The sequence below is a fragment of the Mesocricetus auratus genome, unplaced genomic scaffold, assembly GCF_017639785.1.
Source record: "Mesocricetus auratus isolate SY011 unplaced genomic scaffold, BCM_Maur_2.0 Super-Scaffold_6731, whole genome shotgun sequence".
Classification (NCBI taxonomy): Eukaryota; Metazoa; Chordata; class Mammalia; order Rodentia; family Cricetidae; genus Mesocricetus; species Mesocricetus auratus.
Genome location: NW_024429185.1, coordinates 5532144 through 5560039, shown reverse-complemented (window position 1 = coordinate 5560039; position 27896 = coordinate 5532144). Strand labels below are relative to the sequence as shown.

The 27896-nt window shown below is 41.1% G+C and overlaps 1 protein-coding gene across 7 annotated transcripts in view; it reads right to left on the bottom strand.

Moving 5' to 3' along the window:
• The window catches only part of Csgalnact1 (chondroitin sulfate N-acetylgalactosaminyltransferase 1), a 340304-nt gene that overhangs the window by 241340 nt on the left and 71068 nt on the right, over positions 1-27896 (bottom strand). For all 7 annotated transcript variants that reach the window (XM_021230186.2, XM_013117195.3, XM_013117196.3 and 4 more), the window contains exon 2: positions 19128-19262. The gene's annotated coding sequence lies outside the window, so the exon portion shown is untranslated. The remainder of the gene's footprint in view (positions 1-19127; positions 19263-27896) is intronic.

Genomic DNA, 27896 nt, shown 5'->3' with positions numbered 1-27896 from the left:
TTTCTCTGTATTGTTTTGGAGGCTGTCCTGGAACTCACTCTGTAGACCAGGCTGGCCTCGAACTCACAGAGATCCGCCTGCCTCTGCCTCCCGAGTGCTGGGATTAAAGGCGTGCGCCACCAATGCCCAGTGACTTCTCTAGCCTTTTTAATGTGAGCAAATGTTTGCATGGTAGAGAATTTTTACTTGTATACCTTTGTATACAACTGCCTGTAGCTCCAGTTGGAGGGGATCTGTTGTGAACAGCCTTGATGGGGGACGTCCTTCTGTATATATGTTTCTCTTATTGATTAATGAATGAAACACTGTTTGGCCAATAGCCAGGCAAAAAAGCATAGGCGGGGCCACCAGACTAGGAGAAGACTGGGGAGAGGAAGGCAGGGAGGAGACTCCATGTAGCAGAGAAGTAACATGTCTGGACCCTTCTCTGGTAAGACAAGACCATGTGGAAATATTAGATTAATAGAAATGGGTTAATAGTTAAGACAGAACTAGACAGTAAGAAGCCCTAGCCATTGGCCAACAATTTTATAATTAATATAGTGTCTGTGTGTTTATTTGGGGTTGAAGCAGTTGTAGGACCAGGTAGGACAAAACCCGCCATCTTCAAGCCTTGTGTGGGTGTTGGGAACTGGGTTCAGGTTCTCTGCAAGAGCAGTACACTCTCTCAACTGCTGGGCCATCTCTTCAGTCCCAAGGCAGAGACTTTTTAAGGAAGCTATTTCTGTAGTTCCTCTGGAAAAACATCTAAAAATCAGCTGAGTGTGAGGAATTGGAAAGAAAGAAAAAAAAATGTGACATGTCTTCATCCAGCTAACAAACTGAATAAAATATACTGAATAAAATGAATTTTAGGGTAATAAGTTTTATAGAATGGTATGGTTCAATCTCTATGAAAAGCAGTGATTGCTAGAAATCATTTTCCTGGAATGACAGAAAGAGTCTCCTATACAGCAATCATATCTGTAGTTATCAGGAGAGGGCAGATGTTTTGGCAAACCATCTCCTCTGTAAGCACTAACAAGACTCATCTTGCCCCCCACTCCCCCCACATAATCCACCACCTCCATCAGCAGCTTCAGCTTGCTCTCGTGGCCTTTCTGAACCCTTAAGACATAAAGAACCCCCATTCATATACCATCCCAATTGTTATTCTCTTTTCATTCTTAGCCCACTCACATACTATTACTCAATTAAATCCTTCCATTTAATTATTGCTCAAAAATATGCGAGCTATCTCTTGAAAGTAATGGGATAAAGAAATATAGATTAAACATGCAATGCTGAGACTGGAGATCAAATAAAGAAATAATAGCTAACATAAAAGTAATGAATTTGTGGAACGTGAATGTTGATAATATGCTGACTCAGAGAGGAGTGCCGCATTGGATTTAGAGTTGAAAAGTTGATCATACTCAGAAGATAGAGAGTATTTGAGATGGTATAACACCCCCTCTACTCTGCCCTGAGGATTTGGCAGGGCAGAGTAGAGGGGGTGTTATATATTTTAATCCATCCAGCTTCCAAGGTATGTTCACTTTATAATCACCTAGGATTTTAATGCAGTTATGGGAAATTTCTTACTATTATCATTCATATATTAAATGTGGGAGTGAATTTTTCAAATTTGGCCATTATCAACTAGCAGGACAGCTGTGCCCCAGAGGCTGAAGAAAATTTGACTATATCAAACCTGGTGAAGAAGTACCGGGCAGTGGGGAAACATCTTAAAAATCTGTAATCAAAATTTAACTCTCAGGTGAGGCCTCTAGTACAATTCACAGCAAGTCCCTCTGTGGCCTGAAACCTCAAGGCAGAATTTGTTGTTTGTTCTCTCCCTTACACCCCTTTCTTCTGCTCTACCCTTCCATTCCAATCCCCACTTAAGCCTCCCACTCCATCCTCCCCGTTTCCCTTCACTGTGTCCTCTCTTGCCTTGCTGTAAACCCTTCCATCCTCCTGTGGCTCTTTTCTAGCGTTCTGGATTCTACTGGCTCTCCGAACTTAACACAGATCTAAGATTTCAAGCCAGGGGCCACCTACGAGACAGAGCATATGGCTTTTGTCTTTCCAGCTCTGGGTTACTTTGTTCATTATAAAGTGTTAAAGTATTGTTTGTTTTTCTGTCTGGTTGTTGGTCATGGAGGGTCAAACCCAGTCTCTAGTGTGCTGGTCAAGCACTGAGCTGCATCCCCAGGCCCTCAAAATCTGCTTTAAAGTGTCCTGATGATGTTACTGTCCCAAGAGTTCAGAAGTAGCAAACACCAATTCTCTACAGAAGATGCTACTTCAAGCTAGAGGCCACAAAGGCCAAAGACAAATATTCCAGAAATACAGTTCTTACTTACAATGTGTGCAAGAGCAAAATCCATCAGAAATCACATGGGAAAGAAATCCCAGATCAGCTACAACTTTCGACTATTGAAATTGTCAGATTCAAAATGAAATAAGTTTTCATTAATCTTTTGGTTAATGTAGAAAGAGTCTAAGTGTGATGTTTTCACACCTATGTAGCATAATGCTTTGCTCTTATTTGCCTCTTTCAGTCCTGCCTCCATCCCCCACCTCTCTTGATGGCGACTCTCTTTCCTCAAGTACTCTGTCCTCTGTGTTTCTGTCACATGCCCTCTAATACCCTCTCTTGTCTCCCCTTTACCTCTTCTTCCTCTCTCATGGACACCTATCCACTTTCACGTCATATATGCTCCACGTAGGAGAGAAAACATGCAATATTAGTCTTTCTGAGTCTTACTTTAACATGGTGGTCTCCACTTTCTCTCATCCACTAAAAATGGCATGACTCCATTCTTGACAAAGCTGAATAGAAGACTACTGTATGCATAGGGATCATATGCATTTTCTTTTTCCAGTCACCTGATGGTGGATACCTGAACTTGGCCCATGTATCAGCTACTGTGAGTAGCACAGCAACAAGCATGGATGTACAAGTATCTCTGTGGCGTGCTGACTTAGACTGCTTTTGCTATATGCTCCAAAAATGGTATGCCTGGATCGTACAGTAAGTCTAGTTCTAGGGATTTTTTCCAGAAACCTCCATACTGATTTCTATGGTGAAGTTTGCATTTGTTTAAAGAAATGAAATTAGAAACCTTAAATTGAATATGGAATACAAAACCATTAAAAGTTAAGTTTTCAAAATTAAACAAATATTTTAAATAACTGCAAGATTTAAAATAAAGGCATGGAAATTTATTGAAAGATATGATGGATGTATTTATTAATAGATTAGTCACAGATGAACAGATGATTTGGGCAATTTAAGACAGAATTATAGAAATATTCTGAAACAAAGAACAGAACAACACAGGTGGGAAATTGAATGAGAAAGGCTGGAAGCCATGGGGTGTTGAAATTAAGTAGAACCAAGTGGACTTCAATGAAAAAACTAAAACAATAGATCTCAGGTAACACATGAAGAAAAATTAACTGGATTTTATGTACAACTGATGAAAGACGCCAACATTAAATATTAAATTGAAGCACAAAATGATGACCACACCTAACATATCATAGAGATACCACAGAATACCAAAGACACATAAACCTTTTAAGAAACCCAAGTGAAAAAAATGAGTCTCTTTTAAAGATAACAGTAGCTGATTTCTGAAGTCAATGTCCAATGGGAATGTATCCATCGCAGTGAAAACAAAGCATATCAGTCTGCATTAGAACTACATCTTCAGAATAGGGCAAAATACTATCTGATGAAGAAAAGTGTGTCCATTGCGCTGGACCTTGGGTGGTAAGGAAAAGGGGCCCTATTAGGAGATGAAGGGCATGCGCCAGCAAGGAAGAGAAATACGAATCAACCTTCTGGATCCATGGGTTTTGTATCTGTGGTTAAACGAACAACAAACTAAAAATGCATAAAACAAAACTAACTGTACTGAAATTGTCCACACACGGTCTTTTTGGTCATTGTTCTCTAAATATTATAGCCTGTCAACTATTTATACAGCATTTACATCACATTTGGTCACTAGAAGGTGACCAAAATCTACAGGTGGCTGAAAGAAGATGGTGGATATGCTTAGATTATATATATTAAACCATTTTACATGAGGGATTTGGGCATACTCACGGATTTGATCATCTGTGACAGTCTTGGGGCTAATCTGTCAAAAATACTCAGAGATTGCTATATATAGTCATTTATAAACAGGTTCAAGAACCCCACATTGAAGATGATATCTAGGTACTGCTTAGATAGCCTACTCCACAGCTGTGTGGTATACCTAACTGGCCTTTAAATAATATTTCAACCTCAATCCTTAATTAGTCATAAAGGTGACAAAATTGTAATTAATTCTTGTTCTGGACTGAGTTCTTAACACTTTTTCTAAATTCATATCACCTTAGGTATGTTCTTCTCAACCTCCAAATTGTGTTTAAGTCTTTCCATTTTCAGCACAGCAGGGGTGATTAATAAAATTATTGTTAATACTTTGCTTGTTGTTTTGGCTTGGTTGGATTCGTTTGTCTCAGGGTTTCATACAGCCCAGGCTGGAATTTTCTATGTTGCCAAGGTTGACATGATTTTCTTATCATCCTGCCATAATTACAGGTATGCACCAGCATACCAAGCTCACAACACTTTTTAATAATATGTGTTTCAAGGTAGTAGTTGCCAAGAAAGGTCAAGAAGAGGAAAGTCTGAAAACAAACTCTGCCAGACCCTTCTCAGGCTCTCCCCTCTGTTCTGGGTACCCTCATACCCTGCTTGTGCCGGCAGGGGCCACTCATTCTCATTGCAAGCTCAACCTCCTACAAAGCCTTCTCCAACAAATTGGACTTCTAATAAATTGAATGTTTGCTAGGAATAAACAATTTGTCATATGAATTCCCTGAACTTGTATCACTGTACTAGTAATGCCTCTAAAAATATTTGAACAAAATCTTCCTGGATGTTATAAATTACTGTAAAAAGCCTTTTCAACAAAATTGTACATTGGTTTTAAGGATAATTTTCCCTTTTCATATTAAGAGTATCTATCACACACAGAGATACAGAAACACACACACACACACATAGACACACACACACACACACACACACACACACATCCCAAGCTAGTCTTCGCCTTAGTTCTGGGCTGAAAACTCCTGTTGTGGGTGGATTGAGGGCACCAGGGTGCCCACTTAACATGCTGCTTGGAGAATTGTCTTCCTGACTGACACCAGAAGCACATGACCTTCAAACACTGCATGTCCAGGAGGGGACATAGTTGTGTTTCTTGTCATTCACAAAATACCTACCTATTCTCTTGCCTGAGATGACAATAAACTATGGTTAAAATTATAATAATAACGATGGCTCACATTTACTGAATGTTAATCAAATGCTTGATTCATTTGAACTACCTTCTATGTAGAACTTCATTGAGTGTTTTAAGATCAAACTCTAGGGTAGGCACTGTTACTCTTCCTCTGCTATGGGTGGAGAAATTGAGTCACAAGACATCTTACAGCTGGGATAGCCTGGTGATGGCTTAGGAACTGGTTAATCCTTTGCTCTAATTCCATGCACACATCTTTAAAGGACCTACTGTGTTATCCAACATGTTCATGGGGTCAAAGTGAAACAAAATATAAATATGAGAAGGCTCAGCAGATCTATGAGTCTAGTCTGGGCACCCGATAAGCTGGAGCTTCATCCCTAGTTATTAACTGTGCAACCTGCAGGCAAATTACTCAATCTCCCTAAGCCTCGATTTCTTCATCTGTAAATTGGGATAATTATAGCCTTCTATTACCACTGATGAGAGGCAGAAGGAGGGTTCAACGGCACAATCTTTCTGTAACACCATGGTGCCACATCCTCCTGAAGATTACAATCTTTCAAAATTGTGGGAAAAGCCAACACTTTCCAGTTGCCAACTGGATGTGGATGGGTAACCATACCCCAAACCAGAATCTCCTGGTCTCTCTATACCTAAAATGCCTAACATTCTAAATTAACTGATATGGCAGCATACAGTGAATATAGGTATTGAAGGAATGCCCTCCTCTTGTCCATGATGAGCTCTATGTAGCTAAAGCCGTTTGCATCCCCCATTATACTCAATGTCAAAAGGCATGGCACTGAACATAGGAATTAGGAGTCCAGAGCCATCATTGTGTTATTTTCCCAAAAGAAAATCCTCCCTTCTGCATGCAGGAAAATAGCAGGGTATTTCCCCACAACGTGGCTCAATGCCTTCATCCCTTGGGGAGGGCACATGCACACGGGTTACTCGGTTAATCAAAAGCTGGAGATCACCGAGTCTCATTCCAATGGCCATGTGGTGCCTTAGAGAGCAGGTAGAGGCTCTGTTCCTAGACTATGAAGATGTGTCACTGAATGGAGGGTCCCTCCTGATATCTACCATCCAGCCCAGAACCTCAATCAAACGCTACAGAAGTCTGTATGATGCCATGAAACACACACACACACACACACACACACACTGTCGTTTATAAAGAGAAAATAAAAAAATTTAAAGCCAAAAAACTGCGTAGCATCTAAGGAATGCAGCAGCCCAATAGTATTTGTGGGAGGGCCAGGACCATGGCTTATGCTTCAGTTAGGACTTTCCACACAACCTTTCAGATAGCTCCTAGGGCTGTTACAGCATGAGCTGTATGGGATCTAGGGGTTTTTACATGCTCTGTTCTCATGCTACATTCTCTATAAAAATAATGTGATAAACACATGGAATGTTCTGTTAGCAAGAGAAACTCCGTCTGGCAACCACTTGCCCTGAAACTGAGAGGTGCATTTTCCAGAAGTCATGCATCTGGCAGTCACTGTGACTGTCTTGACTCTCTACAGCACTCAGGGAGACCAGCCGTGGTCCTGTTTGTGGATGTGTCTCTTCTTAGTAACCTAAAGGTCCACACTTCATCCTGATGTTTCAAGGTCTAGTAACCAAGCCTTCACTCCCCTTCCTAATTTTCACCCTTGTAGGAGAAGAGCGTAGGTGTTTTGAGGTTGCCTCTGTAATATGAAACCGCATTTCTACCGTTACTTAAAAATGACCTTTCCCCATTCTCCCCAACCCCAGTTCTTTACGAGATTCATTAACCAAAACAACTGTAGCATCACCTCATGACCTTGGTGTTCTTGTTGATATAGAGCTCAAAGCTGCATGTCAGGTGTGACCCTGAGGTTAAAAAGCTTTACACATCCCTAAACAGTTGGCAGCTAAGACAACTGGACAGTGCTGCCCTTGGTGGGAAAGCCCTACTAGCGAGCTCTGAGCTCCTCCTTCCTGATAGGAAACCATAAGTGAAAAAAACAAGCAGCTGCATTTGCAGGTGGCTGCTGAGGTACGTGCAATAAACGTATCTGGAGACCTCTATTTGGTTTTCACCCTTCAGTGACAATGGTGAGCACCAGCAATGGTCTCCTTTGGCTCCATTACCATCCAGTGCAAGCAAACAGGAACTGAGGAGGCCATCTATGTAGAGCAAGGGAGTTGCTATGCCACTCCCACCCATTTGATGTCATTGTGTCGTTGTCCTTCCCTGCACAATGTGACCACTCCCAAAAGAGAATTTGGTGATCTCAGAGGCAGAAACTCTAGTGTTGAGCACATTTATTGTGGTGAAAGGAAAAACATCCCAGTCCTACAGATGCCTGGAAAGGGAAGCACAGAACAAAAGGAGATGCCTTCTGAGTTTATTAAGGTCCCCATGACTCACTGCTGCTTCTGCACGCAGCCACATCAGCACCATAGAAAGAGAAGGGCATCCTGAAGACAGAGCTTTTTGTCCTCCATGTCTTAAGATCAGGCCTGTACTCACTATATCATAAGTTTATCTCCTAGTAAATGTCAACCAGCACTGGCAAAGCTGATAGAAAAGAAAAACCCTTACCCATTGCTAGTCAGGGTATAAACTGGTAAATTTCCACCAGGTGTGGAAATTAGTATGGAAGTTTCTTTTAAAAACTAAAACTGGAACTACCACATGCCCCAGCTTACCACTAGATGTAAAAACCCAAAAGTTTTTAGACCTACCATAGAGTACTTGCACATCAGGTTTACTACAGAACTATTCACAATAGGTAAGAAATGGAACCCGCCAGGGTGTCTATCAACACATAAATAGATAAAGAAAATGTGGTACTCATGCATAGTGGAATTTTGTTAAACTGAAGAAAATGGCATTGGTAGAAAAGTGAATGAACCTGGAAATCATTATATTAACTAAGCCAGACTCTAGGGAACAGTTTCACGCACTTCCTCTGGTGCAGATTCTAGAGTGTGTGTGTGTGTGTGTGTGTGTGTGTGTGTGTGTGTGTGTGTGTGTGTGTCTGGCTGGCTGGCTGGCTGGCTGGCTGGCTGTCTCTGTGTGTGGTGTCATGAAACATGAAAGCAGAGAGAGGGAGTTATAAAGGTGATGGAGTATAATACATGTAACATCCAAGCAGAGGAGGAGGGGACCAGCAGGAGCAGGGTGGAGAACATGGGATAAGAGTAGGGATAATCTACAAAGAATATATGCTGAGAGCCTTAATCATTTATTTAAGAAGTAGCAATTAATATTCTACATATAAACCCACCAGAATTAACTTCTGATGGAGAAAATGTGCCTTGTAAAGTCTGTAAGAAATATAGACTCCAGAATATCTGCTGTTCAGAATTTGGCTGTAAAAACTTGATATATAGAATATACACTGGGTGCTTTGTATTCTCAAATAGACCCCAGAGAAGGGAATTTCTCATCACCAAGGCATCAGCGGTGAGGATATCCCACTGCTTACCCTGAGGCTGGAAGCAGCAGCCTCCAGATCTCATACAACATAGCCTTAGTTTTTTCCTTTGATATAGCACTGGGAAACCGCCTTTACTCGGTTAACAGCACGTTTTACAATTCCTGTCTCCTCTGAGAGCCTAGCTTTTTTCAAGACCTTATCTGCCTTCCTGGCCTTGAGAGACACATATGCCTGGTATACTTGCTATTGCCAGAGAATTGCTAACTGTGTCTTTTAGGATATAAACTGGAACTCTGTGGGATCTCTGAGATTTTTTAAGAAGAAATTTTAGAGAATGTTTTAAGGAGGAGAATTTTTAAGGAGAACTTTTAAAGAGAACTTTAAGGAAGAGAAGGTTAAGTTTGGGGAAGAATAGAGGAGATTAGAATGAGAAATACCATAATAGAGGGAGTCATTATAGGTTTGAGGAGAAATGTGGCACTAGTGAGATTTCCAGAGAACTACAAGGGTGACAGCAACTGGCAGTCTAAGCAATAGTGGAGAGACTACCTTAAATGCCCATCCCTGATAATGAGTTTGACGACTACCTTATATGCCATCCTAGAACCGTCATCCAGTGACTGATGGAAGCAGAGGCAGATACCCACAGCTAAACATTTAACTGAACTCCTGGAACCCAGTGACAAAGAGGTAGGAGTGATTAGCAAAGGGGTCAAGACCAGGCTGGTGAAACCCACAGAAACAGCTGACCTGAAAAAGGGGGGAGCTCTTGGACCCCAGACTGATGGCTGGGAGGCCAACATGGGACTGATCCTGAATGTGGATGTCAGTAAGGAGGCGTAGGCAATCTATGGGGCCCTGGGCAGTAGAGTATTTATCCCTGGTGTACAAATGGACTTTGTGTGTCCATACCACAATGAGGGATGCTCTCTCAGCCTGAACTCTTGGAGGAGGGCCTAGGCCTTGCCCTGAATGCAATGACAGAGTCTGGATATTCTCTATGCAGAAGGGAGTGGGGATAGGGTGGGAGATTGGGGGGGCTGGGGGTGTGTGGGAGGAGGGGAAGGAGAGGGAGCTGGGATTGACATGTGAAGTAACCTTGTTTCTATTTTTTAAATAATAAAATAAAAAGAAAAAGCTTTTAGAGGGAAAAATTTCAGAGAGAACTTGTGAGGAGAAATTACTTAAAGGGAGCTTTTTGAGAGATAACTTTTAGAAACTTTTGAAGAGAACGTAAAGGGAAGAATATTTTGAAAGAATAAAGGGCCATGAGAAACATGACATGTGTATGAATTGATTTGTTTTCACCCTCAGATCTTATTAGTCGACCCAATCTTCCTGTTGTAAGCCTTCTGTCTGAACCTTCACTAAAAATATGTAAATGTTGTAATGAAATCCATTACTTTGTGTGCTGATTTTAAAAACTATTAATAACAAAGCTTGTTTTCTCCTGTAGTGTAAGGATAAGGTGCCACAAAAACTGTTTCCTTTGAGTGGATTTTTTTCTTTAATTCTCCCATCTTTAAAAATCTAAAAACAAAAATTACTGAAAATCACTTACTACCAGTAAATATATTCAGAGCAAATCTTAAATTTCAAAACAATTGATGACTAAACGTCCTAATTTTCCTTTATCCTTCAAGTAAGGGGTTCCTAGGTTGAGCTCCCTTCCAAATGGTATAGCATGTGCTTCCAAACGCTGGGAAGAAAGAGTCCTAGAGAATGCAAAATCTTTCTTCTCATGACAGGCATGTGTGACCGAGGATGGTCACACCCCTTGTAGCTCTTCTGCAGCTCTAACCTTGGATCAAAGGACAAAGCCTGGTTCCCAGTTGGGGGACAGAGGAAGGTAGGGAGCCTATGTAACCTGTGTGTTACCTGAAGCTTTGGGGGGAAGTATTTGTGTGAGTGTGTGTGTGTGTGTGTGTGTGTAAGAGAGAGGGGGGAGAAGGAGGGAGGGAGGAGAGAGAGAGAGAGAGAGAGAGAGAGAGAGAGAGAGAGAGAGAGAGAGAGAGAGAGAGAGAGATGGTTCTTCTTCAGGAAGGAATCTGAGATATGAGACCAGATTGAGCATCAGACACAAAGCTCCTCCTCTCCCTTCCTTCCCTTCTCCTTCACCTTCAGCATCCTCTCCTCCTACTCTTTGTCCTCCTCCTCTTCCTATCATGTATCACTTCTCTCTTCCTGATTCTGATAATAGTCCTAACATAATTTTCAGACTCAGATTTGAGCAGATACTGGCAATTGTAAAACGATGGGTAAATGTCACTTTGTGTACAAGACAAGAAATGATAGTACTTACTCTTAATACTTGCAATTATCATCTCAGGGACTTCCCCTGGCTGGCCAAGGAAGTCCATTGCCAGGTCACACACTGTACCCTGACAGGTGTCTGCACAATGGCTCAGGCTAGGTTCTCGGAAACGAAGCTATTTCTTTGCAGTAGTTCTTGAAACTGATCTGCTTGCCCCCCAAAATAACTCACACTGGCATTTTACATTGAAAACACTTTTCGAAGCTGTAAATCTAAGAGCAGGATGTAGATATTACTGGTTTTATGGAATTGCTAGATAAAGAAATGGCATTTTTACTCAGCTTCAAATCACCTGGATGGATAAATTTGGGGATTTGTGGAAATAAAAGGCAAATTTATTTGTAAAATAATCACTGCTGAATTGAGCTTTTGAAAACAAAATGGTTCTTTCATGCTTTTAATATAGTGTTTTAAGTACTTACAAGATGTGTATTTATAAACAGTTTGCTTCCTAAAGCAACAGATAGAAGAAAAAACTCAAATGAGAGGCAAATGTCTCCAAGATGCTCAGACTGTGAGTAGACATTTGCTCTTTTCTCATGGATAATGTTGGAATCCCCCTGCCTGAGTTTGACTTCTTCCAGACTTCACACTGAATGACAACATAGGGATAGAACCACAATCTAGCACAAAATTCCATATGCCACCAAAACTAAGAGTCACCCAGTAACCTAAGAAGACACAGCCCATAGAAGACAGAGATGGTCCCCAATGATTTGATTCAATGCATCACATAACCTAAGAAGACACAGCCCTGGTTCTCCCCACAGAAGACAGAGATGGTCCCCAATGTTCTGATTCATTGCATCACATAGAGCAGTGGCTTTGTTGGATTGGTGGCAATGAACAATTTCCAGATGGAAAGAGCATACCCACTGTCCAATCAAACATGTGGGGGAGACTTCAACTTCCCCACATCTAACCCCTCCCTAGGACAAGGTCAACAGCATCCATACTCATAAACACATTCTACATATTTCCAGGACTTCATATTTCTTCACATTTCACCATACTACTTGTAAATTATCTTTCAGATATTTTGTCATGACAACTCTTGTGTGACAATCCACACTTAAGTTATTTTAACTCCTTTTGGAGTCAGTTCAAGTTGTTTAACAAGCATAACTCTGTGACCTTTAAAAGTCTTCCCTTTGGCCCTGCAAATACCAGGAAGAGCTTGCTGCCCTCTGAGACCAGTGCAATCAGGTCTCAAAGCTGGAGGCAGAGAAGGTACCTAGGACCCTCCACAGCTCCAAAGCCATCCTCACCAGATGTCAGCAGCCACAGAATGGTAGGTCTGGGGATCAGGTGGGATGAGAAGTATCCCATCTATCTCCTTTACCTCACAACAAAGAAACAGAACCCCAGAAAAGTTAGATAATATACCCCAGTTCCAATGAAAAACTTTTTTCTTCTATTTCTCCCTAGTCTACTCAACCTTTCACTTAATTTGTTAAAATGTGCTTTCCAAAGTGCACTAATTTCGAATCTACTTCAGAATATTACGAATGTGGTGATTTAACTTTTGATTGACATAATGAGTGAGCAATAATGAATGACAATGGCACCTCCCTTGAGCCATGTATGACTGATACAGCAAGGGGTCAAGACCCTTCATGTAGCACTGCCACTAAATGGTGGTAAGGGAAAGGTATTTGAAACTCAAAACCCAATTTCTGCCCCTCGAGTGAGGAGCTCTTTCAAAAAGATGAAAAGATCATTTGCTGCTTCATCAGACAGAATGTGAAAATCGTGCGCCATAAATCACAATAACTCACAGAACAGAGCATGGAATGGAAGAGTGTTCCTTCCATATATTTTCATTACAGGAGCATTAAGCATGGGCATGAATTCAAACATCCAACAAAACACGTGAAAAAAGTATTAAACTCTATGAGTGATCATGGGACTTTTTACCAACTAAATATTTAAAACAAACGTAATTAAGGTTGTAGATCAGAGCTAAAATCTCTGAAAATGGAACTAAGTTGAACTAAGATTTTTAAAATTTCAAATATTAGAAATGGGAGTTGGAAGCACTGTAAGAGAGGAAAGACCAGTGTGTGAACATGCCAATCTACACAGGAAAAGTAGTTTCAGCAAGTACATCTTTCTACTTTTCTTTAAAACTGCAAACACGGAATGGTTAAAAGTCACCATTGATTTCTTATTACATTTATTTATTTGTGTGTACCAAAGTTCTCATGTGAGGGTCAGAGGACAACTGTGGGAATTGGTTCTCTCCTTCCACCGCGTGGGTTCTGGGGATGGAACTCAGCTTTTCAGGCTTGGAAGCAATAACCTCTTACCAACTGGCCATTGCTGACTCACATCTCTTTTTAAGGTTTGTGAAGTAATAGGAAACCACCCTTCCTCTATTCCTTCAATGTAACCCCTTCTCAAGAACCACCCTAAGATGCAATTTAGGGTTAGTCACATCTCAGCTTGTTTCTCTACTCACTCACTCCCCATCTCAGGTACACACACACACACACACACACACACACGCACACGCACACGCACATACACACACGCACATACACACAATACATACATTTCTAGAAAAACAATCAAACATTGGACAAGTATCCCTTAATTATTTTTCTAAATATACTGCAGAATTAAGAGGGGGGGAAGAAGGCAGAGAGTAAGGTCAAAATTTAAATAGTACAATAGAATTTTAACTAACACATGACTTCATGAACAAACCCAACTTCAAAGACTTAGTTCTACACATCTAATTGTTAATCTACTTAAAATAATAAAAGTATTATAAGTATCCTTTGAAAGGTATACCCTACAGAAATACGATGAAAACTCTAATAAATAATAATAATATAAACATAACTTGTAAACTTGCAGTAACCATGTTTAGACTTTCTTCAAAATGTTTTTAAAATGGTATGAGTGGCTATTTGCTGCTTATAAAACAACTCTTGCACAAAGAAATGAAGTAGCTTTTGAATCAGAACACTGGCTGAACATCTATTATTAATGATCCTATTGACAAAATTCTGAGAATCGCCACATAGTCCCAGCTACAGTGGCCTTCTTAGAGTCCGATTCACTGACTCTTGTCAAAAGCATTTGACTTCTTGCTACATAGGCTTGATAAAACAGTCATTTAAGATTAACTCCTATTTTCTCAATAGTCATTTGAGTGAATTTGCAGATCCTGGCTCTAGTCCAGCTGTGTTGTTAGAATCAGAGAGGACAAGGAGAGGCCTTATAATGCTAAGGTAAACAGCTTTTCCCCTCAGGTTTTGGGCCCTCATGTAATAATTGAATTATGAGGTAAAAGACACTATCACAAATACCAAAAAATGTTGAGAGCCTCTAGTTGTTTTTGTCAACACAAGGAAAGCTAGAAACCTTTTGTTTTCAAACTCCATTCCTGATGTTGAGCCTCAGAAGGTCTCTTATGAGGCAGAACACAGAGATGCCTCCTCCAGCCTGAAAGCCTTCCCTCCATATGCTTCCTAACCCTGCTAAAATGGGCAGTGTTTTGACTTGACACAACTTAGAACTCTTGGGAAGAAAGTCTTGATGAAGGGTTATCCAGATCACTTAGCCTGTGGGAATATCTGTGAGGGATTGTCTTGATTTCCAAAACTTATGTGGAGAGACCCAGCCACCTGTGAGCAGTGCTATCCCCTGACTTGAGACACTGTATTGTATAAGAATAGAGAAAACTCGGAGTACTAGGTTTGTGTGCATGTATTCTCTCTGCTGGTGACATTAGATATGATATGACCAGCTATTTTCCAGCATCTGCTGCTGCGACTCCCCTAAAGTGGTAGCATATAGCCTGGAATTGTGAGATAAAATAAGCTCTTTCTTCCCAAAGCTGCTTTTGATCAAGGTGTTTATTTCATCACAGCAACAGAAATGAAACTAGGACACCCATCTTTTCATCTCATCTCCCACCACCTCCCCTGCCTGCTCCCTGAAGCCCTGCCCATGAGCATCAGGCTGCCTCCCATGAATGCCCCTTTTCCATTCTTTCCTGATTTCCTCACCCACATGTGGAATCCTCTGGTTCCTCAAGTCTACAGTCTACACCTACTTGCTTGCCTGTGCTTGAGTAATCTCTTCCTCTTTGAAATACTCAACAATAGATTTTTCTTGCTTGCACTGTTCCTGGACCATTTTTAGCTGATCTCTACAATTTCCTTCACTGCCTGCTGCAGTAATAAACAGCAGAATCTCAATAGGCCCTTATTGAATTGAGAAATCTGTTATGCAATATCCTTCCTCAAAATCAATCTATACCTCTGAACAAAATGATACAATTTTAACAGGAGGTTATAGTAACTAAGTTTGATCTTGAATATTTCACTTTAGTTTATTAGTGTTTAAAATATTCATAAGAATATGATATTAAATATATATGTGCATGCATATATAATGTCTCCAAAGGCACTAAAGTCACCCTAAACTACTATAATACCATCTGTGAAAGGTAAGAAACACCAAATATTTTCTATGTGGGACTCCAAGTATACACTAACTAAAGCACACGGAATTAATTTTGAGACCAGAAGGGCTTTTACACTACTGAAGACAAGAAAAGTAAAAAATAGAAAACTTTTTCTTAAACAGCTTGTCATGTGCTCATGGTCGGGAAGGATAAAAAGTAACACATGAGACAAGAAAAGCATATGTGCTCTGTTTCTATGGTTGGTTTCTGGCTTAAAATAGATGGAGCCAGATTCCACCGGGCTCCATCGGTGATAGATTTTTGGCATCTTTAGATAATGCAGTGTTAAACATTGTTGCTTTACAGCTGGAGGCATCACACTGAGGGCCTGGCACACTCTACAGCTCAGATGCCAGTGAAATTCAAAAGTTGATGAAGCCAGCCAGTAACAGAGAGGGAGGACTGATGATCAAAGGGATTAAGACTGGGCTGGTTTAACCCCCAGAAACAGCTGACCAGACAAAGGTTAACTCTTGAATCCCAGGCATCAGCCTGGGAAGCCAGCATGGGACTGATCAAGACCCCCTGAATCTGGGTGTCAGTGAAGAGGCCTAGGGAATCTATTGAGCCTTGGGCAGCAGATCAGTACCCATCCCAAGTATACACACGGACTTTGGACTCCAATAGAACAATGTGAGGTGCACTCTCACCCAGAACTCTTGGGAAAGGGTCTAGGCCCTGCCCTATATGAAATGACACACTATGGACACCCCCATGGAGGGCCTCACCCTCCCTGGAGAAATGAGAGGATAACGGGGGGGGAGGGCACGGGAGGAAGGGAGGGAATGGGAGAGGGACCTGGAACTGACTTGTGAAGCAACCTTGATTCTTATCTAAATTTAAACTGGAAAATAAAATTTAAAAAAAAAGTTGATGAAGCCAGAATCAACACAGAAAGGAATAAGAAAAAGAGCAGGATGCAAACTGCCATTCAAAGAAAATACAGAAACTGAAATGATAACCAGTTAAGAAAGTACCTAGGAAGGAGAAGGCACAGATAATGGGTTAGGGGCAGACCTTAGCATGATCATCGTAGAGTCCAAGGACCAGCATGTGGGCAAGGAGAGGGAGATGACAGGGAGGGTGGATAGGAAAGGCAAAGGTAGACTTAAGACCCAGTGGTTATACAAGCTCTGAACTTGGACCTGACATGATAGGTACTAAGATTTCTCTATATTCAACCAGAAGCATTTGACTATGCATGCCACCTTCAGCCATGCATTCAGACATTTCCCAAAGACAACCTAGTTAGGTCTATATGAGGAATTTCTGTGTATCATCTCTCCCCTCTAATTACAGAAAAAAAGTTTATCATAGGAAAATATAAAATTCAGAAAAGTAGAAGTATAGCCAATCTTACTCTAATTTAACCATATTTCCTTCATTAATTTGTTCATCAATTCTAAAGCTGCTATGTATAAGACATTGATTTTTAGCTTTTAGGGAGTCACTATAAACAAAATATATAAACTTCTGCCTCTAATACCATATTCTATCAGGAGATAAAGATGGCGAAAATTGGTAGAAACAAGTGAACTTGGCAGCTTGTTAGAAGGTGATAGTGCAGGAAGATCAAGGGTCAGGCAGGACAGGTGCACTGTGGGTGCAGGAGAAGGGGGAGGGACAGGCACAGACTATCACAGTATTCACAGTGAGTCAAACTGAGAGTACAACATCAGCAAACTGGTATCATATTAACATCAGACTTTTTACTTTTGTATTTAAAATATGATGAGCACATCCCCATGCCATTAACTATTCTTTTGCAATATGATTTTTAATGACTATGAAGAAATCCAGTTCCTCAGCACACAGTATTTTTTAACTGTTTTACTCTATGAGGCAATTAGATCTTTCTTATTTTTGAGTCTCTCTGTCTCTGTCTCTGTCTCTCTTTCTCTTTGTCTCTGTCTCTCTGTCTCTGTCTGTGTGTGTTTGTGTGTGTGTGTGTGAGAGAGAGAGAGAGAGAGAGAGAGAGAGAGAGAGAGAGAGAGAGATGAGATGAGAAAAGTAAAGTTGTGAGCTAGCACAGATTCAGGAGCATGGTGTTAAGTATACCAATACCTTAATACACAAGCCAGAAGTTTCTCACATCATCTCCAGTTCAGACTCTTTTTTTCTCTCTTCCTTCTGTGAAGTTCTCAGCCACCCACACAAGGTAATCTTTTCATCAGCCTCACAGAAAGAAGTGCTCTGGCTTCCCCATTGCTCTACCATTCGCTTCTTTCCATAGCAGAAATACCCATTATAGTAGAGAAGTCTACCCTAAATGCCTGCATAGCACAGAGACTGGGACAAAGAGGAACAAACCATGACTACCCACTGGATTAATAAATAACGAAAAATTACAGGGTGTCCATGAGGAATGCTGCCTTCCATCCAGCTTTAGAGATGCCTGGAAATGTTTCCTCCCACTGAAGCTTCCTTCTATGAAGAGGAGTGAGTCAGCTCTCAGACATATTTAGCACCTTCTTTACAAGGTGGCAATGCATCTCAATGCCTTTGAGATACTGGAAACCACCATGCAATCTGGGCAGCTAAAGAATACTATTAACATCTGAGTGAATGCTAAGCAGCCTGGAGAGACAATGCAGAAGTCACTTTCATTATCATCCCTCTTTCTAGGCATGTGAAGGTGACGATTACATAATTGTATTGAAGTCTAAAAAAGAATAGATTTTAATAGTTTATAAACTACTCATCTTAAATTCCAATCATAGCATTATTAAACTTGTGCTCTTATTTTTAAAAAGAAACATGTTATACTGCCAAAAAAGAGGAAGAAGCCCAAATAAGACTCATACAAAACTTGGCAAGTAAGAAAATGCTGCATTCCAAAAGAAAAAGAAAAATATCAACAGAATACAGCATTTGTTTGTCATGTAAGATGGTTCATCATGGGCACGTTTATGAATGATAACAGTTTCTCTGTTGAGACATAGGAGATGCTGAGCTGTGAGTACTCTTTTGTGCTTCTAACGTTATCAGAACCCTCTACCCCAGTGCTAACTGGAAGCAAAAGCCATCCGAAACTCCTTCTTCCTCTACAATGAAGACTTAGGAGAAGCAGGAAGCAAACATCTTCTTGTCTCTTCAAGTGTGAGGATGCAGACCTTGCAAGGACAACTGTCCTTTCTATGGATGGTTCAGTTGGTTAGTTCATACACTCACTGCAAATGAACTTAGCAACAAGGTGATGTGGGTTTGACAGTCCACACTGGCTATCTGGGTTTAAGTCTTTTAGTTGTGTAAATACTATATCTGTGATGGATAGGATTAGAATCACTATGGAAACAAACTCTTCAATGTGTCTGGTAGGCAGTTTCTAGATTGCATTAACTGAAGTGGGAAGGTCCAGCATCAGCATGAGTTGCACCATTCCGCAGGCTGGGGGGCTGGCTGGAATAAAAAGAAGAAAGCGAGCCAAATCCCAGGATTCATTTCACATTGTTTCCTGATTGTTGATGCATTGTAACTTACTGCCGTTACTTCCCTGACCTGACAGACTGTGCCTTCAAACTAGGAGTCAAAATAAATGCTTCCTTCTTTAAATTGTCAGGCATTTTGACATATCAGTGAGAAAAATAATGAAGATGAAAATCTTCGCAACCAACCTGGTTATGCTCCAGAGGCAATGAAGTAGAAGATTTGAGGATTCCAACCACAGAAATGATTATTTAAAGCTTCTCACACTGAGAACTGTAGACCCCCATGGCAACTCTTCAGCCTGTCATTCATGGTCAGGGGACCTGTTCACAATAAAACAGATAGCAGTTAAGAAGAATCCCTGGTAGAAGGGGGCAGGTAGGAACAATTCCAGCTCTGTGAATAAGAGAAAAGACAGCATATCAAATTATATATATACATGATTTGCCAATGGATTGGAAATACAATGTAAGATAAGGAGAACAACATGGATGATTCCTAGTTTCCAGTCCTGAGCAATGGAGAAATGACAGGGACCATTACTAAGATGGGAAAAGACCATGAGTGATAGATAAAATTGATTGTCGACTTGGTAGGATCTTGAGTCACCTAGGAGACTGAGTTTACTGGCGTGGGAAGACACACTGTAAAAGTAGGTGCTTCTATTCCATGGCCTGGTGTCCCAGACTAAACACAAAGGAAACAGCTATGCAGGGAATTCATCTTTATCTGTTTCTGGGAATAGATGCAATGTGACATGATCCCTCAGTCTCCTGTCACCATAGCTTCTTACCATGATGGACTGTTTTCTCAAGCTGTAAGCCCAAATAAACTTTCCTCCTCTAAATTTATTTTGTCAGATATTTGACAGCAATGAGAAAAAAAACATACCATAGGAGGGAGAAAAAGTCAAGAAAAAAGCATTTATCCTTGAATGTCAGGCATGTTGGTGCACACCTATAATCTTAGCTTTTGGTAGACAGGGGAAACTGGGATTGGCATGTAAAATTTTTAAAAAAAGATTGTTTTAATAAATAAAAAATGACAAAAAGCAAACAAACAAATAGGTTTCTAAGTGGCCAATAATGAATTAAAATAAGATAAAACAAAAAACTAACATATTAGAATTGAAACAAGTAATCCAAAGGGGGAAAGCAAAGAAAAAGCATAAGAATCAGAGCACTTGTTCACACACTCAGGAATCCCATAAAAGCAGTTAACTGGAAACCATAATGTATACATAGATTATCTGGTGTAGACCTATGCAGACCCTGTGTATTCTGCTTCAGTCTCTGTGAGATCGTGTGAGCTTTAAGCATGTTAATTTAGAGAACCTTGTTCTCCCAACATCCTCCATCCCTTCTGGGTCTTACACTCTTCCTACCTCCTCTTCCATTGGTTTCCCTGAGCATTGAGAGGAAGGTTTTGATGGAGACATCCTGTTTAGTGCTATGTGTTCTAAGGTCTCTGATTCTCTGCATGTTGTCTGGCTCTACGCCTCTATATTTGTTTCCATCTGCTGTGGGAGGAAGCTTCTGTGATGATGGCTGGATAAGACACTGGTCTCTGAGGATAGCAGAATATCACTTGGAGTCATTTTATTACTACATTTTTCTTATTTTTGTTTAGATTAGTTTGTTTGTTTGACCAGGAGTATTTGGTTTTACCTTCAGTTCCTGGGCTATCTAGTCTCGGGTTCCTGGTCAACCAAGCAGAGTTAGGTATGGGTTCCATCTCATGGAGTGGTCCTTAAGTAAGATCAGATATTAGTTGGTTATTCTCACAAGTTTTATGCCACCATTGCCCTAGCATGTCTTGTTGATCAAAAGGTTTGTAGCTGGTTTGGTGCTTACATTTCTCTTTCGGTAGCATGTGGAATACCTTCCTGTACCAAAAAACAAGGGGATGAAGGCTCTACATAGGCACCAGTTAGACGTCTCAATATAAATGAGTTTTGCAGCTGGTTTGTTCAACAATAGGGCCTTGCCAACTAAAGGGATTAGGTAGGATTCCTTTATGTGAAATGTGGAAGCTTACAGATGACCAAAGTATTCAAATTAACCAAAAAAGCATTTCATTTCAGTAAATATTTTTTATTATTTTTTGATTCCAATTACTTCATTTATGTATATGTGTGCTTTGACTGCATGTATGTCTATGTATCACATACACATACATACACATACATACTGCTGCCCACTGAAGCCGGAAGAGGACATTGGATACCCTGGAACTGGAGCTACAGATAGTTGTAAGTTGTCGTGTGGGTACTAGAAACTGAACCCAGGTTTTCTGCAAGAGCAGCAAGTTCTACTAACCATCTCTGGCCCTCATTCAACAAATGGTTGAGGAGGGCAGCCCACTCTGTAAAGCTTGAACTCATCTCATGCTCATGACTGAGCAGTCGTTGGTTATGTCTAGAGGAAATTGATGCCAATAAGTCACTCAATAGAAAAGGTAAGTGAGGTCAAGGAAGATCCTTCTACTTCAGTTTATTAGAGAAAGAGGGTCCAGGACAAATACTACAAAAGGATATATTAAGATAAAAGCTCTACGATAGGATTCCATGGCACCAGGGAAGTATCACAGTGGTGTCTTACACAGCAACAAATCAAAATCTTTAAAAATTGAGAAAAGAAAAATTTCTATACTTCTTGCACCATGAAGGAAAGCACTTCAGAACATGACGCACATTCCTTTGGAGCAGCAGCAAACACCTCCAAATGACTGAGGAGGTTCCAGATGGGCAAGGAAGCCTGTGTGGAAGCAGAGGGAGACTCCTGGCAGTGAGCAGGAAGTCCTAGTTACAATAATAGCTTCAACAATGATAGAAGTCACAGAGCTTAGTGATGCCTACTAGGGGCCAATCTAGAGATGGAGTCTTTCATTTCCGGTGTCATGTGGTCCCGAGAAAGGGATTAGCAAGGCCTTCTCATCATCCCTACTTTACAGAGAAGGAAACAACCACATAGATTCTACACAATTGGAACCATGGAAAAACCAAACTCCACAAAATTCACGAATGGATGCCATCATTCCTGGTAAAGATACATATGCAAAAGTGCTGCAAAGCTACAAAAAATGCTGCAATTTCACTCCATAGACAGATGAATCTCATTTTAATATACTGACAGGAATGGCAGGACTCTCAAATGACCCGTGGGCCACATTTAAGCTCAAGAAACTCTGTTTCTGATGGCATTCCACCACCCGTCACCCTTCATCCTCCCGTGCAGATGAGAGGGGCCATGATAGGACTGGCAAGCTGGTTCCCAAGATGTTTCTGTTTGATTTTCTGTGGTTTTCAATCTTTGTAGACTTTGATGATCCCCCATGGGAGGCCTCACCCTCCCTGGGGAGTGGACAGGAGGTGGGATGCAGGGATTGGTGGGGGGCATGGGAGGATGGGAGAGGGAACTGGGATTGATATGTAAAAAAAGATTGTTTTTAATTAAATAAACGTTCATAAAAAATTAGAGAGGTGAATTAAAATGTCAGGTATCTGGTGCTGGATGAGGTTTCAACAACTCAAAGCAGATTCAGCGCAGCCATGAGACCAGAGTATGCCAGGCACATTTGTAGAAACTAAATACTCTTTTAAAAAAAAGCAAAACAAACAGCACAATGGCGAGTATGTTTTGTTCCAGAGTTCACTCGTAAATCGGGTATTTGAAGCCAGACCCGCAGCTTCTCCAAGGATAGAGTTGTTAGAGACAGTTTCCATGTGAACCAACAGGGTTCTTCTACCATCAGAGGATCTAAACACTAATGACCTAGCAAGGCCTCCCTGTAGAGACCCCTCTCTGCCCATGCCGGGGCAGCTGAAGAAAGAAACTTTCAGGCAAGGAAAGTCCAGAGAGTAAGAGTGGAAACTGAGTGAAAAAGATGGGATTGCCTGTGGCAGAAATAGAAGCAGAGAACAACAGATGTGCAGAGAGGAGGATGAGCAGATATGTGCAGAGAGGAGGATGAGCAGAGATGTGCAGAGAGAGAGGAGGGATGAGCAGAGAGGAAGGGAGGGCCCTGCCCTTGGTACCCGCGCCCAGTCCTTTAACCACAGCAGCACTCTGTCACCACCAGCACTGGGCCAGCATTACAGGAGGCCCGAAGGGCCCAGGAGACAGACGAGAGGGGAGAATGACTGGTATAGGATGCATCCTCTGGAGCTACATGAGGTAAGTAATACATTTGTAGATTTATAGCCCAAATTCAGAACCATGAGAGGTTGTTTCCAAAATCAGTCTGGTGCATTCCACCATTCTCAAGTCTGGGGTGATGGAACTCAGTACATTTAGCATCTCATCTCCCCAGACATAGCTCCAATCTCCCATCTGCTTTCTCCATTCACACAGAGACACTCATCTCTATATCTTAGGTCAGCCAAGAGGCTATGTCCATGCTCTAGGCAGCATGCATCATGGGTCCCATTGATACCATATCCACCCATCCCATATCCATGTACAGAGCTTCCAAGATAAGCCCCAGCAGTCTCCACTCCATATTCTAGACCACATTACCCTCCCTGATATTTGTTAGACCACCTGCCAGTTCTTTTATGCCTAAACCACATCATCAATTTGGTTTGGAGCCAGATGTACATGAACTTGGGACCTAGATCACAGATATGTATACATACCCCCTGCGCACGCACGCACACACACACAGATTTTGAATTAACAAATAAAGGAGGCTAGTGAATCTAAATTCGAACCTAAATTCCCAGGTCATTGGGAAGATGTTTATAAAGATAGATGTATAAAACCTAATTTTTACATTGCTTGATGTAACTTGAGAATGGTTACATAGACATACAGCATAGTTCCAGGGCCAGTAGTGTCAGAGATGGGTCTATCTCTAAGAAGTATGCCAAGAAGGGAATCGGAAAGTTGGTAATGGATTCTCAAATTAACTTTCTTCCCTCCCGAAGGACTCTTCTTGGCTAAAAATAAACTGTCAACCAGTACCAAGCAGAATCAAACCCAAGAAATAATTTCAAATTAATGGAGAAAGCTGGGGGAGTTAACAAATGGCATTGGATCAGCTAGTTAAAGCAAAATACAATCTTACAGTAAAAATCAGTATTCTAAATTATGTGCAAAATTTTACTATAGTTAACTATAGCTCTAACAAACCCAGAGCAAGAAATGATATCATGAAAAGAAAATGCCAGCCAATACTTAATACCGTCTGTTTCATACCAGTCAGGAAGTGGTTCTCCGCGATCCCAGGGCCTCTCACTCAACCCTAGACCCCAGGTCTGAGCTCTGAAGCTTATGGCCAGACCACCCACTGGGAATGTTCCTTCTGAATGTTTAGGTTTTTGAAAAGAGAAGGAAAGCCAGGTTCTTGTCTGAATACCTGTTACGTTAGTTCTCCTGGTCAACTTCCTAAGGAAAAGTAAGGCCCCAAATCTCCAAGAATTTCTTCACACCCTGGAGATGGCTTTTATTTCTCATCATTTAACATCTAGCTTCATATTTGTGTCTTTAATGTGGTGTGTGTGTGTGTGTGTGTCTGCGTGCAAGTGATTATGGGTATGCATGTGTCATGGGCACATGCGTGGAGGCCAGAGAACTTTCCAGAGTGAGGTCTCTCCTCTACTATGGTTCTGCAGATGGAGATCAAACTTGATCATATGGCTCACATGGTCAGTGCTTTTACTCACTAAGAACCCTTGCCAACCTCTCGTATTTGTGGGGAGGGTTGGTTTCGTTTGAAAAGTCAATTTGCCTACACTTCATACCCCACAAACTGGTTCCATTCCTGCCCCTACATGTTTTACTATAACACTACATGTTTAACTATAACACTTCATATTTTACTATAACACTACATGTTTTACTATAACACTACATGTTTTATATACAATTTATCCGACTGGAAGGAACACAGTCTGAAGGAGGCCTCAGTAAGTGCTCATTAAATAATTGTGCATGTAATAACATATAATCCCACACTATATAATAAATAATAGCATGCACTTAGTGTGACAGCTCAGAGCACAAGCTTTGAATTCAAGTTCTAGTCATTGCGATGTAAGCCTATAATCCTAGCACTCTTGTTGCTTAGGCAGGAGGATTGTAAGTTTAAAACTAGCCTGGGAAATACAATGAGACTCTCAAAATGGGAATGAAAGAAAGAATGGCAGGGTAGGTGGGGTGAGGTAGGGTAAGGCAGAGCAGGGCAGGGCAGGGGTGGGTAGGCTTGAAGTTAGGATAACGTGTGATAATATATGTAAACATGCTAAGAAGAGCATCTACTGCCCAGCATCAGAAGAAATAACATATATTACTAGTCAGAGAAAAGACCAAAATCTACCCAGTTGGAGCACATTTCCTAGCAGATGTGTGCTGCTCTTACATCATTGTTAAGTCAAGAAACTATAATCAAGCCATCATAAGTTGGGGATTATCATTATTGCTGAGCTCGGTGTGATCTCGGATGTAGATGAGAGACAAGGATCTTCGAGCCATGGAACTGGGAATGAGTCGCATGTGCCCCAGTAGCTCAGAACCATCTGCAGTGGCACACAACACCACTGGTCCTCTGCAGCCCTTCTCTGCTGAGGGTCACTGGATCTGGTGGGTGTGGTACTTCTTGGGGTGGGCAGGGTATGTCACTGTGAGGCTGACTTTGAGCATGATCGGCAAGAAAGGAAGGAGGTTTTAGAGGCAAGAGGCACAGGATTTAAAGCTCTAAATTCCCCAGTTAGTAGCCAAGTAACCTGGAGCAAGTATTTGGGGACCTATAATACTTGGTAATAAGGTCATTCATCAAAGTCATCATGGATACTCACCCTGTGTGAAGGGTGCCACAGGCCTAAAACCTGCAGTGATGCAGACCTTCCAGGAATGCCGCACAACAAAGGCAAGAGCACAACTCATTCTTTATCACCAGGGAACCAACCCTGCTTGGTGGGGAGTGGGAAGTCAGCACTTAGCTTTGTACCCACCCAGAAGGCTGACAAAGATGGCCAGACAAAAAGGACCCAAGAGGAAGCTGGAGATAAGTGGCAACCTAGAGGCAGGCATGAAGTGGTCTATCTTGGTCAGGACTCCTTTGAGAAGAAGGGATGAAACTAACCTTTGCCAACTCTGGCACCATTTTGAATAGGCAAAGACGACCATTACTTTGTCCCCTGAGGTAGCACTCGAGAGGATCATGGGGGGATCACCAGTCTCAGAAGTAGCAGGGAAGCTGCTGTTGCTGGTGGTGGTGATGGTGGTAACTTCTAATCATCTTTTCTATTTGTGTTGCTTGCCCAGTGTACTCCAGGGAGGTACGCTGAACTGACTGTCCAAGGAAGTGTATGTGACTCATCAGAGAAAATGGCTGACAAGCCTACGAAAACAGTCCACTATATTCTGCATGCTGCACTCAGTTCAGGTGGGCACACTTGTCACACAGAGCTTAGGTGGAACTTTAATCCCCTCTCCCTAAGGGAGGACAAGGTGGTCACAGCAAGAACATTCATAGAAGTAACAACTCCACACCCCTGTTAGTATCAATCCAATAACTACCCTGGAAAAGTAACAGAGAATATCCCAGAAGTTGTCATGATGATCAGAATAGACAAGATAACATCTCTTTCCCTTTCCTGACTCTGCAGCCAACTAGTTAGCTTAACTCTTACCTCTTCGATTTGGCACAAGATTTCCACGTAAGACAAAATCATGTAGAATGCATAAGCCAGCATACTAATATTATTGTTTAAATCTGAAATTTTGTCCATAGTCTCTAATGCTTATTTTAACACTATTAAGTCTATTAAGTAGAATAACTTGGGAAATTCACACACAACTGAGGTCTCGCCTTTTGTGCCAATTAAAAGTTTTGCTTTAGAAATGCAAGTTGCAAGTTCCTCTCAAAGAATGCCTGCTTTGATAATGGCAACAATCTTCCTGCACAGTGCTACCTGGACAAACTAGACGCCATTACTCGCTCTGTGTTATATGTTTTGGATCATTACCATGCTAATACGAACAATTTTCCTGAAAGACTATCCACCATTTCTCATGTGTCAGAAAAAGGAAGTGCATTTCCTTAGTATTTAATCAAACCAATGGTTTTCACTTCTTAGAAAGGAAGAAAACAGTGACATAGAGAAAGAGTACTGTTATTCTATTACAACTGCAGATCGTGAAGAGAAAAATGTATTTCCAGTTACTGATTGTTCCAGTTTCTTGTTTAACTAAAAATCATGAGGAAATGACTATAGGAAATACTTGTGACCCTCAAGGGGAAGCTCGAACTTATGATACAGCCTTAACTGCCAAGAAAGACAACAGACAATCACCTCCTTCATTTCTACCATGCACTGTTGTTGACAACTTTGGCAGTTTAGAACATGTTGGAGGAATTCAAGAGAGACCTGATAATACTCAGGTCACAACATCCCCCCAAGCCAAGAGTTTATGCTTCAGTTTGTAGGTAGCCAGTTGATGCTTTGTGAGAAGAGAGTTCTAACTAGGGACAGGATGGTAGGGAGAAACTGTTCCCATATGGATGCCACTGGGGATAGTCATATCATCTACTAAGTTTATACTAAGTTTATTTAACCTTCTCAGTTTATTGGGAAACAAGATGGCATCCTAAAGCAGAGAGGCCAGGCAGAGGGTAGGCAATCCCTTAGGTCACTAACATTCCCTGGCTGTACAGAAAATGATTATTCAAGTGTCTTGTATATGGCATTATAATAACTTGTACTTTGGAATATGTAGAAAAGAAATTAGGTCACATATGTGAATAGGAAAACCACCATGTTCTACTTCATACTGTCTTCATTCTCACTCTTTTTACAAAAGGAAAGAAGAAAAAGAAAAGAATATAATATGCTTTTACCCACTTCCTTCCTTCCTGTACCTGCTCTCTTATCTCTTTGCCTCAGCTAAACTCTTCCTATTTTTTAAATCTCTGTTTGTGAGATGTATGTGTTTATGTGTGTTCATGTGTGTGTC